The 15,169-nt window shown below is 44.4% G+C and overlaps 1 protein-coding gene across 1 annotated transcript in view; it reads right to left on the reverse strand.

Moving 5' to 3' along the window:
* The window catches only part of LOC126281297 (uncharacterized), a 68,605-nt gene extending 59,922 nt beyond the window's left edge, over positions 1 to 8,683 (reverse strand). Inside the window, exon 1 of the mRNA XM_049980130.1 lies at positions 8,600 to 8,683. The gene's annotated coding sequence lies outside the window, so the exon portion shown is untranslated. The remainder of the gene's footprint in view (positions 1 to 8,599) is intronic.
* Positions 8,684 to 15,169: the final 6,486 nt, after the last annotated feature.

The raw sequence follows: 15,169 nt of genomic DNA on the forward strand, positions 1-15,169 counted from the left end.
TGGCTACACTCCATACAAATACTTTCAGTAGCGACTGTCTGACAAATCTATACTCGATGTTAACAAATTTCCTTTCCATTGCCAGTCTACATTTTATATCCATATACAATGTCAATAATACGCAACAAATATTCTCGAAGTGTGGATTCAACACAACGAAGATTCTTGTAAGGATCGTATTAATTTCTTTTAATCGTATCACGTGGAATGTATCAACCAACGAGTGTAGTTTCGTCAGTATAATAAAGACGGAAAGCCAAAAATATATATAGCTTTCTAAAAGAATAATTATTTTTTCACAGCGTGATATTCCTCGGGGCAGTATGTATCTTGTATGTTTCCACTATTTTGGCGCATATGTAAGTGGCGAATGGAATTCACTAATACATTTTATATTGAATTTCAGTGTGGCCTTAATTGTAGTGTTGGTGCTTTTGACACATAAGCTGTGAATATCCCACTTTTTCCCATTATATTAGTGATGAATTCCAGATCTGTGCTAATAATTATGAAAATGTCATTGTTAACCAGATTTAATGATGTCTATAGAGTACAGGTTCGTACAAAAACTGAAGTAGCCTGTGTTGTTCCTCACTGTTCAGGCTACCCACAGCAGATTTCATCAGATTCGGTTCAGCGAGCTACTCTGGAAACGCAACAGAGTTACTTTCATATTTATGATATTAGTAGGGATAAAACATTCAATTACTGTGTACTTTCTTCCACGATCAGATTTTGATGATAGAAAGACCATAGGTATCCCAGACTGCGCTCAAGATGAAACTCACTTGAAATACACTGGCGTGTTGGAACAGACAGACACGATGGTTTTATATAAAAATTTTAATCCCGTTATCTTTTTCTCTTTCGAGATCTGATTTTAATGAAATAAAGCCTATACTGTGCCCCAAGCTATCATTGAGTTACCGGCGAAAACCCCGTGAAAATCCTTTTAGCGTTTTGAGAAGTGTGTTCAAACAGACACAAAACAGTGTTTTACACACTCCTGGAAATTGAAATAAGAACATCGTGAATTCATTGTCCCAGGAAGGGGAAACTTTATTGACACATTCCTGGGGTCAGATACATCACATGATCACACTGACAGAACCACAGGCACATAGACACAGGCAACAGAGCATGCACAATGTCGGCACTAGTACAGTGTATATCCACCTTTCGCAGCAATGCAGGCTGCTATTCTCCCATGGAGACGATCGTAGAGATGCTGGATGTAGTCCTGTGGAACGGCTTGCCATGCCATTTCCACCTGGCGCCTCAGTTGGACCAGCGTTCGTGCTGGACGTGCAGACCGCGTGAGACGACGCTTCATCCAGTCCCAAACATGCTCAATGGGGGACAGATCCGGAGATCTTGCTGGCCATGGTAGTTGACTTACACCTTCTAGAGCGCGTTGGGTGGCACGGGGTACATGCGGACGTGCATTGTCCTGTTGGAACAGCAAGTTCCCTTGCCTGTCTAGGAATGGTAGAACGATGGGTTCGATGACGGTTTGGATGTACCGTGCACTATTCAGTGTCCCCTCGACGATCACCAGAGGTGTACGGCCAGTGTAGGAGATCGCTCCCCACACCATGATGCCGGGTGTTGGCCCTGTGTGCCTCTGTCGTATGCAGTCCTGATTGTGGCGCTCACCTGTATGGCGCCAAACACGCATACGACCATCATTGGCACCAAGGCAGAAGCGACTCTCATCGCTGAAGACGACACGTCTCCATTCGTCCCTCCATTCACGTCTGTCGCGACACCACTGGAGGCGGGCTGCACGATGTTGGGGCGTGAGCGGAAGATGGCCTAACGGTGTGCGGGACCGTAGCCCAGCTTCATGGAGACGGTTGCGAATGGTCCTCGCTGATACCCCAGGAGCAACAGTGTCCCTAATTTGCTGGGAAGTGGCGGTGCGGTCCCCTACGGCACTGCGTAGGATCCTACGGTCTTGGCGTGCATCCGTGCGTCGCTGCGGTCCGGTCCCAGGTCGACGGGCACGTGCACCTTCCGCCGTCCACTGGCGACAACATCGATGTACTGTGGAGACCTCACGCCCCACGTGTTGAGCAATTCGGCGGTACATCCACCCGGCCTCCCGCATGCCCACTATACGCCCTCGCTCAAAGTCCGTCAACTGCACATACGGTTCACGTCCACGCTGTCGCGGCATACTACCAGTGTTAAAGACTGCGATGGAGCTCCGTATGCCACGGCAAACTGGCTGACACTGACGGCGGCGGTGCACAAATGCTGCGCAGCTAGCGCCATTCGACGGCCAACACCGCGGTTCCTGGTGTGTCCGCTGTGCCGTGCGTGTGATCATTGCTTGTACAGCCCTCTCGCAGTGTCCGGAGCAAGTATGGTGGGTCTGACACACCGGTGTCAATGTGTTCTTTTTGCCATTTCCAGAAGTGTAGAATTATTATGGGTGTAGACTTGTGATACAACAACACACTAAACCCCTGAGCACAAAAAGAAGAATGAACGCCGTATGGTCAAATTCTTCGCACAGAATGCGGAACACAAAATCCTGTAAATCTATATATTACATTGTTCATAAAATGTAAATATAAAAGTGAAGGATTTTTCACGTTTCGGATGAAAATCAATATTTCCCTAGTTAACATACGAACACTATCAAGCTGAATTTTCTAATATTTAAGGTAGCTTATCATATTACTCGATCCTGTATTTATTAACACAAACATTCCAAAAGTTCTAGATATCTCATTATACCTTTTAACGCCACGACTATGCTGAAGTGTCTCTGCAGAAAACTCCATTGGCAAATCGAGTAATGACTGCTGAACCGGGTTTTCGGTTCTCTCTTGGATAAACAGTTTGTTTATCATGTACTCGGCATCGTTTTTAGCAAGTATATTATGATCGCGACGTAGTTAGGTATATATGTAGTTTCTTGAAGCAAATGTGTGGGATAAAGTCATGTATGAAACCCACATAACGTACCGGTTTTTGTCTTTATGGCTGAAGCGCCAATCTTTTTTTTCCCTTCTTTCATTTTTTTTCGTGATGAGTTTAGTGTAGCAGTGTAACACTCACAACGCTTTTGAAATACGCCTCTGAAAGTCAGCACATTTATACTTTTATAAAGCTAAATGAAGACAAAAGCACAAAGTAGTTACTGAATTATTTCACACTATGCAACAAGCTGGACTCAGTTACTTACTTTAAATACTTTAAATAGTAAAAAATGTTCAAATGTGTGTGAAATCTTATCGGACTTAACTGTCAAGGTTATCAGTCCCTAAACTTACAAACTACTTAATCTGATCAGGTTAAATAAATAAATATATAAATAAATTATCCTAAGGAGGACTCGAACCTCCGCCGGGACCAACAGCACAATCCATGACTTCAGCGCCCTAGACCGCTCGGCTAATCCGCGCGGTTGTAAATAGTAGAATTTTTCACTGTTTACATATGGATACAAATGTGAACGCATCACTTAACAACACTTTGTGATGCAAATATGACTTTTGCAGTCACGCGACTGAATTGTAACATTCGTCGACACCTCTTGACAGTATTACTAATTAAACGATGTTATTCCCAAGGTGTACAACGTCGGTGGCAATTGTAATCTGACTCGATAGTAGTAACTGACAAGAGCATGGTCAGACTATTGCCTCTTAGGAATTAAAACACGTGTTTGGAGTCCAAGGAAAGCTGGAAGTAGTTTACAATTCGAGATTTTGCAGGACCAATAACAGTCAATTTCTTTCTCGTCATAGTGTCAGAATACAATTTCTCTTACATGTCATATCCACAGTCTGTATACCTCGTTGGTTTGCGCAATGAAACATAAAAATTTTATGTATGATGATAACAAATAATGCACTCAAAACACAAGCAGGTGATGAGACTCCATTTCTCCTTTAGAAAAACGAAGTTTTTTTATTAATACTGCATGCAAGTAAAACATAACCTAGGATGTGACATAGTACACAGGTAGCAGAAACTAAAGCAGAGGAATGAAATAATATTATAATGTAATGAGGTCATCAGTCCCCTAGACCTAGAACTACTTAAACCTAACCAACGCAAGGGCTGAAGCGCCTAGAACCGCTCGTCCATAACGGCCGGCCAACACGGATGTGTTATTTCACGAACTCCGTTAATAACACCTTTAGTCAGTCGAATCGGCAGAATTGTCTCCTCACGTGTGCAGGGGGGAAGTAATATGTTGGCCGACTCTTCCAGCAAAGAGCTCTTTCGAAATTTCAGTGGTAAATCTCTCCGTGATTCAGAACGTCTCTCTTTTAACATCTGCCATTGGAGTTTGTTTAGCATCTCCGTAAGGCTCTCGTGCCCACTAAACGACCCTGTGACGAAACGTGTTGCTCTTCGTTGGATCTTCTGAATCTCTTTATCGGTCCTACCTGGTAGGGATCCTATATAGTTGAACAATAATCAATAATGGGTCGAACAAGCACCTTATAAGCCACTTCCTTCGTGGATGAGTTACGTTTTCTTCAGATGAGTCTGTGTCTGGAATCTGCTTTCCCACTATTGGTTTTTTTGGTCATTTCACTTAAGGTCTTCCGGACAGTTATTCCTAAATATTTTACGGCACATGCTGTTTGCAGCGATTTGTCATTAATAGTGTAGCTGTAGAGTAGTGGATTTCTTTTCCTGTGTATGCACATATGTTACATTTATTTACGTTCACAGTCAACAAACAAACCCTGCATCATCCATGCACTCTCTGGAGGTCATTCTGCAAATCGTTACTATCCTCTGGAGTTGGTATTTTGTTATAGTCTACCGCATAATCTGCGAGCAGCCTTATAGAGCATCCGATACTTTCTACATTTATATGAATGTTGTAAACGGTAACGGTCCTATCACACTTCCTCGGGGTACACCGGAAATCACCTTTATATCTGTCGAATTTGTTTCGATAAGAGGGACGTGTTGAGTTTCTGCCTGCAATGAAGACTTGAAGCCAGTGTCAAATCTCCTGCAGTACTCAATAAACTGGTATTTCTTTCACTAAACGGAAGTGCGGGACGGTGTCAAATGCCTTCCTAAAGTCAAGGAACGCGGTGTCGCACTGAGCGCCACTGTCTAAGGCCCTGTGGATCTCATGGAGGTACAGAACAAGCTGAGTTTCGCAGGATCTCTGTTTGAGCAATACATGTTGCCTTTAAAGTGGAGACTTTCCTTCTTCAGGAATGCTATAATTCTTAAGTTTAAAACATGTTCCATTATTCTACAACAGATTGATGTCAAGGATATAGGTCTATAAGTGTGTGGATCTGTCCCATGGACCTTCTTAAAAAACAAGAATGACCTGCGCTTCCTTCCAGTCGATAGTTACCCTCCGGCCGCGGTGGTCTAGCGGTTCCAGGCGCGCAGTCGGGAACCGCGTGACTGCTACGGTCGCAGGTTCGAATCCTGCCTCGGGCATGGATGTGTGTGATGTCCTTAGGTTAGTTAGGTTTAAGTAGTTCTAAGTTCTAGGGGACTGATGACCACAGTTGTTAAGTCCTGTAGTGCTCAGAGCCATATGAACCATTTGATAGTTACCCATCGTTGTTCAAGCGATCTACGATAAATTACTGCTAGAAAGAGAGAAAATCCTTTCTCATAACCATTGTAAAATCTTGTAAGTTCCTCGTCTGGCCCTGACGCCTTTCCACTACTAAGCAGTTGCAATTGTTTTCCTATTCCGCTATCGGTTACTTCCATGGCTGTCATTTCGACGTTCGTGCGACGATTGTAAGGAGGGACAGTGTTGCGATCTTCGCCGGTGAAACAGTTTTGGAAGACCTAATTCAGTATTTCGGCTCTCTCTCGGTCATCTTCCGCTTCGATGCTAGTGTTGTCACTGAGTGAATGAATAGATGATTTCGACCCACTTACTGATTTTACATGCGACCAAAACCACTTAGGATTTTTACTGAGATCTGTTGACAAAGTTTTACTTTGAAAGTCATTGAACGATTCTCTCATTGCGTCCTTACGCTCCTGTCGTTTCGTTCAGCTTTTGTTTGTCAGCTACGTTTTTACTTCTCTTCATTCTTAGGTGAAGTTATCTTTGGTTTAAGTAGCAGTTTTCTAACACGACTGTTATACCCCGGTGGGTCATTGCCATTCCTTAAGACCTTACTCGGAACATATTTGTCTAGGGAATATGGTGCGATTCTTTTGAATTTTTCCGTTTGTTTTCCACATCTTTGTCCTCATCAGCAATTATTTGATGCTGACAGCTCAGGTACTCTAAAATTTGTATATTGTCACTCCTGCTAAGCAGAAATATCTCCCTTCTTAACATTCTTTGTCACACCCGTAGCCATAAATGCTATCTCAGCCTTATGATCACTGATACCTTCCTATACGTTAACGGATTGGAGAAGTTCTAGTTTGATTGTTGCCAGGAGGTCTAAGACGTTACCCTCACGAGTTGGTTCTCTAATTATCTGCTCAAAGTAATTTTCGGACAAGATATCCAGATCAGTGTCACACGAATCCTTGTCCCAGGCAGCAGTTTACATACTATGACACTCCCAATTTACACCTGGCAAGTTGAAGTCACCCCCTATTTCAACGGCATTATCAGGAAAATTACTAACGATATACTGCAAGTTCTGTCTAAAGTGCTCTATCACTAGATTTCCTGACCCAGCCGGTCTATACAAGCATCTGATTACTAATTTTGACTGATCTTTGAATCTTAACTCCACCCTGATTAATTCGTAATCGAAATCCGTGATAACCTCCCCAGATTTTGTGGAATTCATTACTGCAATAAACACGCCGCCACCACTGGCGACTAGCCTGTTCTCACGATAACTATTCCAATCTGAACTTAGGGTTTCGTTGTCATTAACGTCCGGTTTCAACCAACTTTCTGTTCCTAATGCTATACGTACTTTATAACCTTCAGTGAGGGCTATTAACTCCGGGACCTTTCCTCGGATGTTTCTGCAATTTACTAAAAAAGTCACATAAAACTTTTCTGTCTCTGATCTGCGACGACGAACGTTCTCTGAAGACAAATCGTTTTGAAACCCAAGGGAGGGTTTCCCTAACCTAGAAAAGCCTATGTGCACGCCACACTCAGTCTGCTGCTGTAGTAACCGCTTCCTGAGTGTAGTGCGTGCCTGACTAACTAAGGGGGAACCTGAAATTCTGTACCCGATAGCGGAGATAGAGAAATTCGCATCCGATACGGCCGCAGAGTTGTCTGAGCCTCTAGTTTAGACGTTTCACTCTGCTCCAAACCAGAGGACCGTGATCAACTCTGAGAACGATGCTGCAAATAAAGAACTTAGTCTGCACCCAGCGTGTGATGCTAGTTGCCTTCACCAGATCAGCCACCTGCCTAAAGAAACCGAGAATGCCTCAGAACCCAAGCGCCAGGCGACCTATGCACCCAGTGCGCTTGATATGTGCCTCCACATTTAGGACGAGACACCGTGGCAAACATACTCAGTGCCCGCTGGTATTCTTTTTCGCCTGCTATTTCCCTGTGGGCTCCGTCACCCGTCTAAGACGGGCGCCCCAGTGACAAGCATACCAACCCTCTGAACTTGTTCCGACTGCGCAGGAAAATCGTCTGCTGGCTCAACAGGAGAGGCGTATCGTGCTGGTTCAGGGTTATCAACAACCCTAGATATCTGTTGCGAAGACTATGGAGCCAGCCGAGCGATCTGCTCCCTCTTTCGCCTTGGTTCCAGTGACACACGAACCCATCTCTGCCATCCACTCTCGAGTAGCAGACTGTGGTCTGTTCTCGTGAAGACGTACAGGTCACATGTTGCGAATCAGAAGATGCAGCGACATCTGGGTCACCAGGGGATTCCAAAGGCACCAGGTCTTGTACCCAAAGCCCCGACGCCGTCACAGGGGGCTCTGAGCACTATGGGACTGAACTTTTGAGGTCATCAGTCACCTAGAACTTAGAACTACTTAAACCTAACTAACCTAAGGACATCACACACATCCATGCCCGAGGCAGGATTCGAACCTGCGACCGTATCGGTCGCGTGGTTCTAGAATGTAGCGCCTAGAACCGCTCGGCCACCACGGCCGGCGATGTCGTCACAACTCTGGACATTGGCCAGAAGGATGTCGACGGTAGCCGAGCTGTTTACGAACAGCAGCCAATTCTCCTTGTGTCTACTCACAACAAGCACAGTTCCTAGCCATCTCGTGGTGTCTAAATATAGGTACAAGGTCTCAAATGACGGTGCTGAGTTTGGAATGTACACAAAATACAACGAGGAGAATAAAGCAACACTAAAACCTGCTCTGCAGATTGCTCACTACGCCCTGAGACGGCAAACTCCTAAACAGAAATAAATTTCTCTACTGAAGTGGGTGTATTTACAGTTATCTGTTACTAGAAACTCTGCTTACCCGAAAGCTACTGCAACGAGATAAGTATGCACGCTAGACTGCACTGTTCTAAACTAGATGCTGTGTACTGACAGGAGATTTAAACTTAGTGGTGTGACGTGGCGGTAATTACACCACGAAGCTGCCTAATTTGCTAAGCCCTAGGCTACCCGGTACAGATCACTACTTTACAGAAACATGTGAAAAAAGACAGAAGCTTAAGTACATTACTGTGTATCAGGCAAGTTCTGCTGCTGCTGCTATCGCTGCTGGCGCGTCCGCACGGCTCGGCGTCTGCCAGGACAGTGACTGCAGGAGCCCTGTAGTCAACGGTCCCTGATTCAAATTGAGTTGCGTGACGAGTGACGAGGCGGGAAAGTTCCACTTGGAAGCCGCCTTACACAAGGATATGCAAGCAAAAACAAAGACAGTAATTTGCTAACCACTAGTCTACACAGCAACACACAGAAGTACAGTTCACTTCTTTGCATAAGCACAAAAAGAAAAAAAAAACAGAAACTGAACCAAATTACTGGGTGTCAGGCAAACTCTGCTGCCTCAGCTACCGCTGCAGGCGCGTCCGCACGCCTCGGCGTCTGCTCCCAGCCCACCTTCGAAATATGAGATGTAAACATAAAAAACATTTTGATCGTTTAATTGTATAAATAACTATATTTATTCATGAATATTATTAAAACGATCACGCTATGACATTTATACACTACATAAATTTGCTACACCACGAAGATGACGTGCTACAGACGCGAAATTTAACCGACAGTAAGAAGATGCTGTGATATGCAAATGATTAGCTTTTCAGACCATTCACTCAAGGATAGCGCCGGTAGCGACACTTACAACGTGCTGACATGAGGAAAGTTTCCAACCTATTTCTCATACACAAACAGCAGTTGACCGGGGTTGCCTGGTGAAACGTTCTTCTGATGCCTCGTGTAAGGACGAGAAATGCGGACCATCTCGTTTCCGACTTTGATAAAGGTCGGATTGTAGCCTATAGGGATTGCGGATTAGCGTACTGCGACATTGCTGCTCGCGTTGGTCGATATCCAAAGACTGTTAGCAGAATATGGAATGGATTGGTTCAGGAGGGTAATACAGAACGCCTTCCTGGATCCCAAAGGCCTCGTATCACTAGCAGTCGAGATGACAGGCATCTTATCCGCATGGCTGTAACGGATCGGCAGCCACGTCTCGATGCCTGAGTCAACAGATGGGGACGTTTGCAAGACAACAACCATCTGTACGAACAGTTCGACGACGTTTGCAGCAGCATGGACTATCAGCTCGGATGCAATGGTTGCGGTTACCCTTGACACTGAATCACAGACAGGAGCGCCTGACATCGTGTACTCAACGACGAACGTGGGTGCACGAATGGCAAAACGTCATTTTTCGAATGAATCCAGGTTCTGTTTACAGCATCATGATGATTGCAGCCGTGTTTGGCGACATCGCGCTGAACGCACATTGGAAGCGTGTATTCGTCATCGCCATACTGGCGTGATGGTATGAGGTGCCATTGGTTACACGTCTCGGTCACCTCTTGCCCGCATTGACGGCACTTTGAACAATGAACGTTACATTTCAGATGAGTTACAACCCGTGGCTCTACCCTTCATTCGATCCCTGAGAAACCCTACATTTCAGAAGGATAATGCACGACCGCATGTTGCAGGTCCTGTACGGGCCATTCTGGATACAGAAAATGTTGGACTGCTGCCCTGGGCAGCACATTCTCCATATCTCTCACCAATTGCAAACGTCTGGTCAATGCTGGCCGAGCAACTAGCTCGTCACAATACTCGCGTCACTACTCTCGATTAACGGTGGTATCGTGTTGAACCTGTCCCTGTACACGCCATCCAATCTCTGTTTGACTCAATGCCCAGACGTATTAAGGCCGTTATTACGGCCAGAGGTTGTTGTTCTGGGTACTGATTTCTCAGGATCTATGCACCCAAATTGCGTGAAAATGTAATCGCATGTGATGACTGTGTGTTGTGTGATGTCCTTAAGTTAGATAGGTTTAAGTAGTTCTAAGTTCTAGTGGACTGATGACCATAAATGTTAAGTCCCATAGTGCTCAGAGCCATTTGAACCATTTGTAATCGTATGTCAGTTCTAATGTAATATATTTGTCCAATTAATACCCGTTTATTATCTGCATATTTTCTTGGTGTAGCAATTTTAATGGCCAGTAGTGTATTTTAAAACACACTACAAATGTTTACAGGTGTGCTTGTTCTTTCCAGGAATAGATAAAAAAATACTATTTCACCGGGATCAGAAATAGATCACAGTCTTCCCACTGATGAATTATCGTGATCTCGGCTTACAACTTACCTGCTTCTGGGAATCCAATGGAGTAACTCAACAAATGTAGTTATCAGAATGTAAGAACTGCCAATTTTGTATTTTGATCTCCACTTGTGAAACGAACGACAATAGAGTTAAGGAGTAATATAGATTACTGCATGTGAATATATGTCTTTTCTCGCCTCAGTGTATAAGCAGCTCGCGGGCCCTGCTGCTAATCCCGGGTTCGATTCCCGACGGGGTCAGGGATTTTCTCTTCCTCGTGATGGCTGGGTGTTGTGTGACGTCCTTAGGTTAGTTAGGTTTAAGTAGCTCTAAGTTCTAGGGGACTGATGACCATAGCTGTTTAGTCCCATAGTGCTCAGAGCCATTTGAACCATTTGAACCCTGCTGCTAAGCTGTTAGACTTGCATTACTGGGAGAGAGATAAAGAAGAGAGTTGAACTTGTGAATTCCAAACTGCGGACTTCTCGCAAGATATCATCAGAACCCAGAGTTCTGGGTTGACTCGATATTAGTAGACTTTTCAGAAGTATTTGATTCAGATACAGATCTTAACCTACCATAACAAATACATTCCTACAGGATGCGACTACATCAAAAATTTCCTGACGGGCTGGGAAAAACGTTGCCTAGGATGGAGGTTCATCTACAAACGTGTAACATATGTACCTTCAAGGGAGCGTAATGGTGTTATTGTTGCTTATGTCATATGTTAGTGAGTTAGCAAGTAGTATAAGTAACACTCTTCAACTTTTCGTTGACAGTGTGCTATATTATATGAGAAAATACTGTGAGGTAAAAAATGCAGTGATACCACTGACCCGTGCTGCGGCTCCCATGTGTATCGTTGCTAGGCTGGCATCGTTTGGTTGGTATGATTACTGTTGTTGCCTTCTTCTTGTGTTCATTGGCGCTACTCCGTTTGGAAGCGTAGTCTGTCCGCTAGTGGCAGGAGAGCGGCGGTTATCAGTATCTAGTAACGGTGGAACTATTTTTGGGGCGACGTTGTTGTGTTTCCATGTGGTGTGAGACGGCAGTTCTGTTGGGGACGGACGAGCAGCCAGGTCCGCCAGCGCGTGAACAGGCCGAACGCCGGGACCATTGGCGGCATGCATGCACTGCTGGATGGAAGGGCTGTAGTGGCGAGGAGTACAGCCTCGTTGTCAACCGGACCCAGAAAGTGGAGTGGACCTTAAGTAGTGAAACCTCCACCATTGTGAGATCTCGCCATTTGCTTGCATGTTGCTGCTCGCAGTGTCGCCGAGACGAAGATCAGCGAGTGGACCGTTTGGGGGAAGACGAAACTAATTAGCCATCCTCCACTTCTTATTATTAATTATTTCATTCTGTATGTTATTATTTGTGAAGTTCAAGCTGTGGTATGTTTCCTGCCTAGTGGCCGCTAACGCCCCAGTTACCTGTCCTGGAGCTTAGAGTATGTTACAGCAGTGCACTTTTCCTCACCTTGCCTCTGCTGTCCGGTAGGGCGTGCAGTTCGACAGCTTCCTTGATTTGTGGGCCGGGTGGCGTGATTTATTTCCACTATGATAATAGTAGTCCTTTCTGCTTCTGGATGCTCTAAGCACCCGAGTCTGAAGATGTATTGCTGACCACCGGTTCCTGCTTGAATGTGGTATTCCATCGTTGCATTGGTTCAAAATGGTTCAAATGGCTCTGAGCACTATGGGACCTAACATCTATGGTCATCAGTCCCCTAGAACTTAGAACTAATTAAACCTAACTAACCTAAGGATAACACACAACACCCAGCTATCACGAGGCAGAGAAAATCCCTAACCCCACCGGGAATCGAACCCGGGAACGTTTCATTGGTCATCGGACGTTAGGTAGATTCGGCAAATCATTATTCGTCATGCGTTTAAACTGCAATAAACTGCCACTAGTCTGAGTTACCATCTCGTGAAGTAAATGCAACTCTTGGCTGTCTGACTCATCGCGTGGGGACTTTGCCAGGTAAATCCTTGGAGCAATGTCTGCACCCCCCCCCCCCCCCCTCTCTCCTTGGTTTCGTCAGATTTGATGATTGTCTTTAAAAAAAAATTATAACTTTAATTTCAAGTTTGAAGATGTTTAACTGGTTCTTAAAGATTGCTGTTCAGGCCTTCAACCGTAAAACAGTTTTTAAATTATTACTATTGCAGCCTTCAGCCGAGAAATAGTTTGATTTTTTTTTCGTTACGTCCTTCAGCCATGAGGTGTTACTTGCCTTAAAATTTTAATTAGAGAATTGTATTCCAGCAGAGAGACATTCATGGTTGTTCTTTTAACAATATTTTAATAACGGTAATTGCAACTTGAAGAACTTATCTGCTTCTTAAAAGATTGCTGTTGAGGCCTTCAGCCGTGAAACAGTTTTTAAGATATTACTATTGGGGCCTTCAGCCGAGAAACAGTTTGAATTTGTTGACATTAAGGCCTTCAGCTGTGAATGTTACTTAAAATTTTAATTAGACAATTGTATTCTAGTAGTGACATTTTGATAATTGTTCTTTTAAAAATATTTTAGTAACTTTAATTGCAAGCTAATGAAGTTAACTGGTTCTTAAAAGATTGCTATTCAGGCCTTAAGCCGTGAAACAGTTTCAAATTATCATTATTGGGGCCTTCAGCCTAGAAATAGTTTTAAATTTGTTGTCATTAAGACCTGCAGCCGTGGAACACTTCTTAATTTATTCTCACCTTTTATTTGTTGTTGTTTCCAAATAAAGTGTACGTGACTGAAAAGTAAACTAACCAACAGCAATTGATTACGGCCACGTCCACAATCGTAACCCAATCCTCGTACCAGGTCACAACTAATAGCAGAGCGTGGTTACGATTGTAATATTGCCATTCAAGTTGCTGTTGGTTTGAACTGTAGCTCTGCCAGTGTTATACGGCATTTGCGTTTGGTGTTGTGTTCTGTTTTAGGTGGCCTATTGTAATGGCGGTCAGGCAGAGCCCCGGCATCTGCCTGTTGAGGAAGAACCACCTTATTTATGAGCTGGCAATAAGACGTCAGGCTGTTGAGGGTAGTGTTCCGGACTTAGCAGCCCCATTACGTGCTACCGTGCATCAGCCGGTTGACGTCACGCCGGAGGTTGTGGGTGATACAAAGGCATCCATTGAGTTCTTGCTTGAAGCCGTTAGTGGTCTTGAGGATAACATCGGTTTCTTAGAGGGCACTCACCTAGTGGCAGTCAGTTAGACAGAGTGCGGGCGCAGTTGATACATTTGACCACCCGGAAATCTGATTTAAGGCTATTAAAGTTAGAGGATCGTGATAAGTAATTAACAGCTGAATTAGGGTCCTTGGTTAGTAAATTTCAGTAAAAGGTCACATGCTTAGAACTTGATGGGAAGGGGAACCGGGCCAAGGATTTGTTATCGTCCCGGCGGTGCGCTAGCAAGCCCGGCAATAACGCCCTTATGTCTTCAGAGAGGTTACATGGGCGTTTGCTTAACTGCCTAATCCCCTCGTGCATTTGTTTTGAGACATTACGGAATTAGCTGTCGACCGACTCGAGCAAATTGAAAGATTGTTACGGTTGTTGGTTCGCTTCGAGCAACATGGTTCAGATGGTTGAAATGGCTCTGAGCACTATGGAACTTATCATCTGAGGTCAACAGTCCCCTAGACTTAGAACTACTTAAACCTAACTAACCTAAGGACATCACACACATCCATGTCCGAGATAGGATTCGAACCTGCGACCGTAGCAGCCGCGTGGTTCCGGACTGAAGCGCCTAGAGCCGGTCGGCCACCGCGGCCGGCCCTATAGCACACCTTTGGGATAGAATGAAATTTTATCTCTACAGCGAAGTGTGCGCTGATATGAAACTACCTGGCAGATTAAAACTATGTGTAGGACCGAGACTCGAACTCGGGACCTTTGCCTTTCGCGGGCAAGTGCTCTACCAACTGAGCTACGCAAGCACTACTAACGCCCCGTCCTCACAACTTTAATTCCGACAAATACCTCGTCTCCTACCTTCCAAACTTCATAGTTCTCCTGCGAACCATACTGAATTCGAGCATTACCGATGGAGGGCGCCACGAACCTTAAGCTCATTTTCAGCTAGATGTTCAAATACTTTTGATCCCAGAGTGTACCTGAGATGTACTGGGTAGTTAGCTAGTGGATTAATATATCAATGTATTGTATTCGTCATGTTATAGCGGACGATATTCCTGTCTTTCGAATGTAATTTTTGTCGTTTGTAATAGCCGAGTTACGACATCTTGATTTCGAATAGTTTTTATTGACTTTTCTGCATTATTTACTAATGGAATTATATACACTCCAATACAAAAAAATGACGTAACCACGAAGGAATTATCCGAATGTGCCGGAAATCGGTAGATGTGATGTACATCTACAGACAAGCAAACTGTTACAATTTTAGGAAAATTGGTTGATTTATCCTTCAGAAAGAACTTCGTAAACTAAGCAAG

Source organism: Schistocerca gregaria, chromosome 7 (assembly GCF_023897955.1).
Source record: "Schistocerca gregaria isolate iqSchGreg1 chromosome 7, iqSchGreg1.2, whole genome shotgun sequence".
Taxonomy (NCBI): Eukaryota; Metazoa; Arthropoda; class Insecta; order Orthoptera; family Acrididae; genus Schistocerca; species Schistocerca gregaria.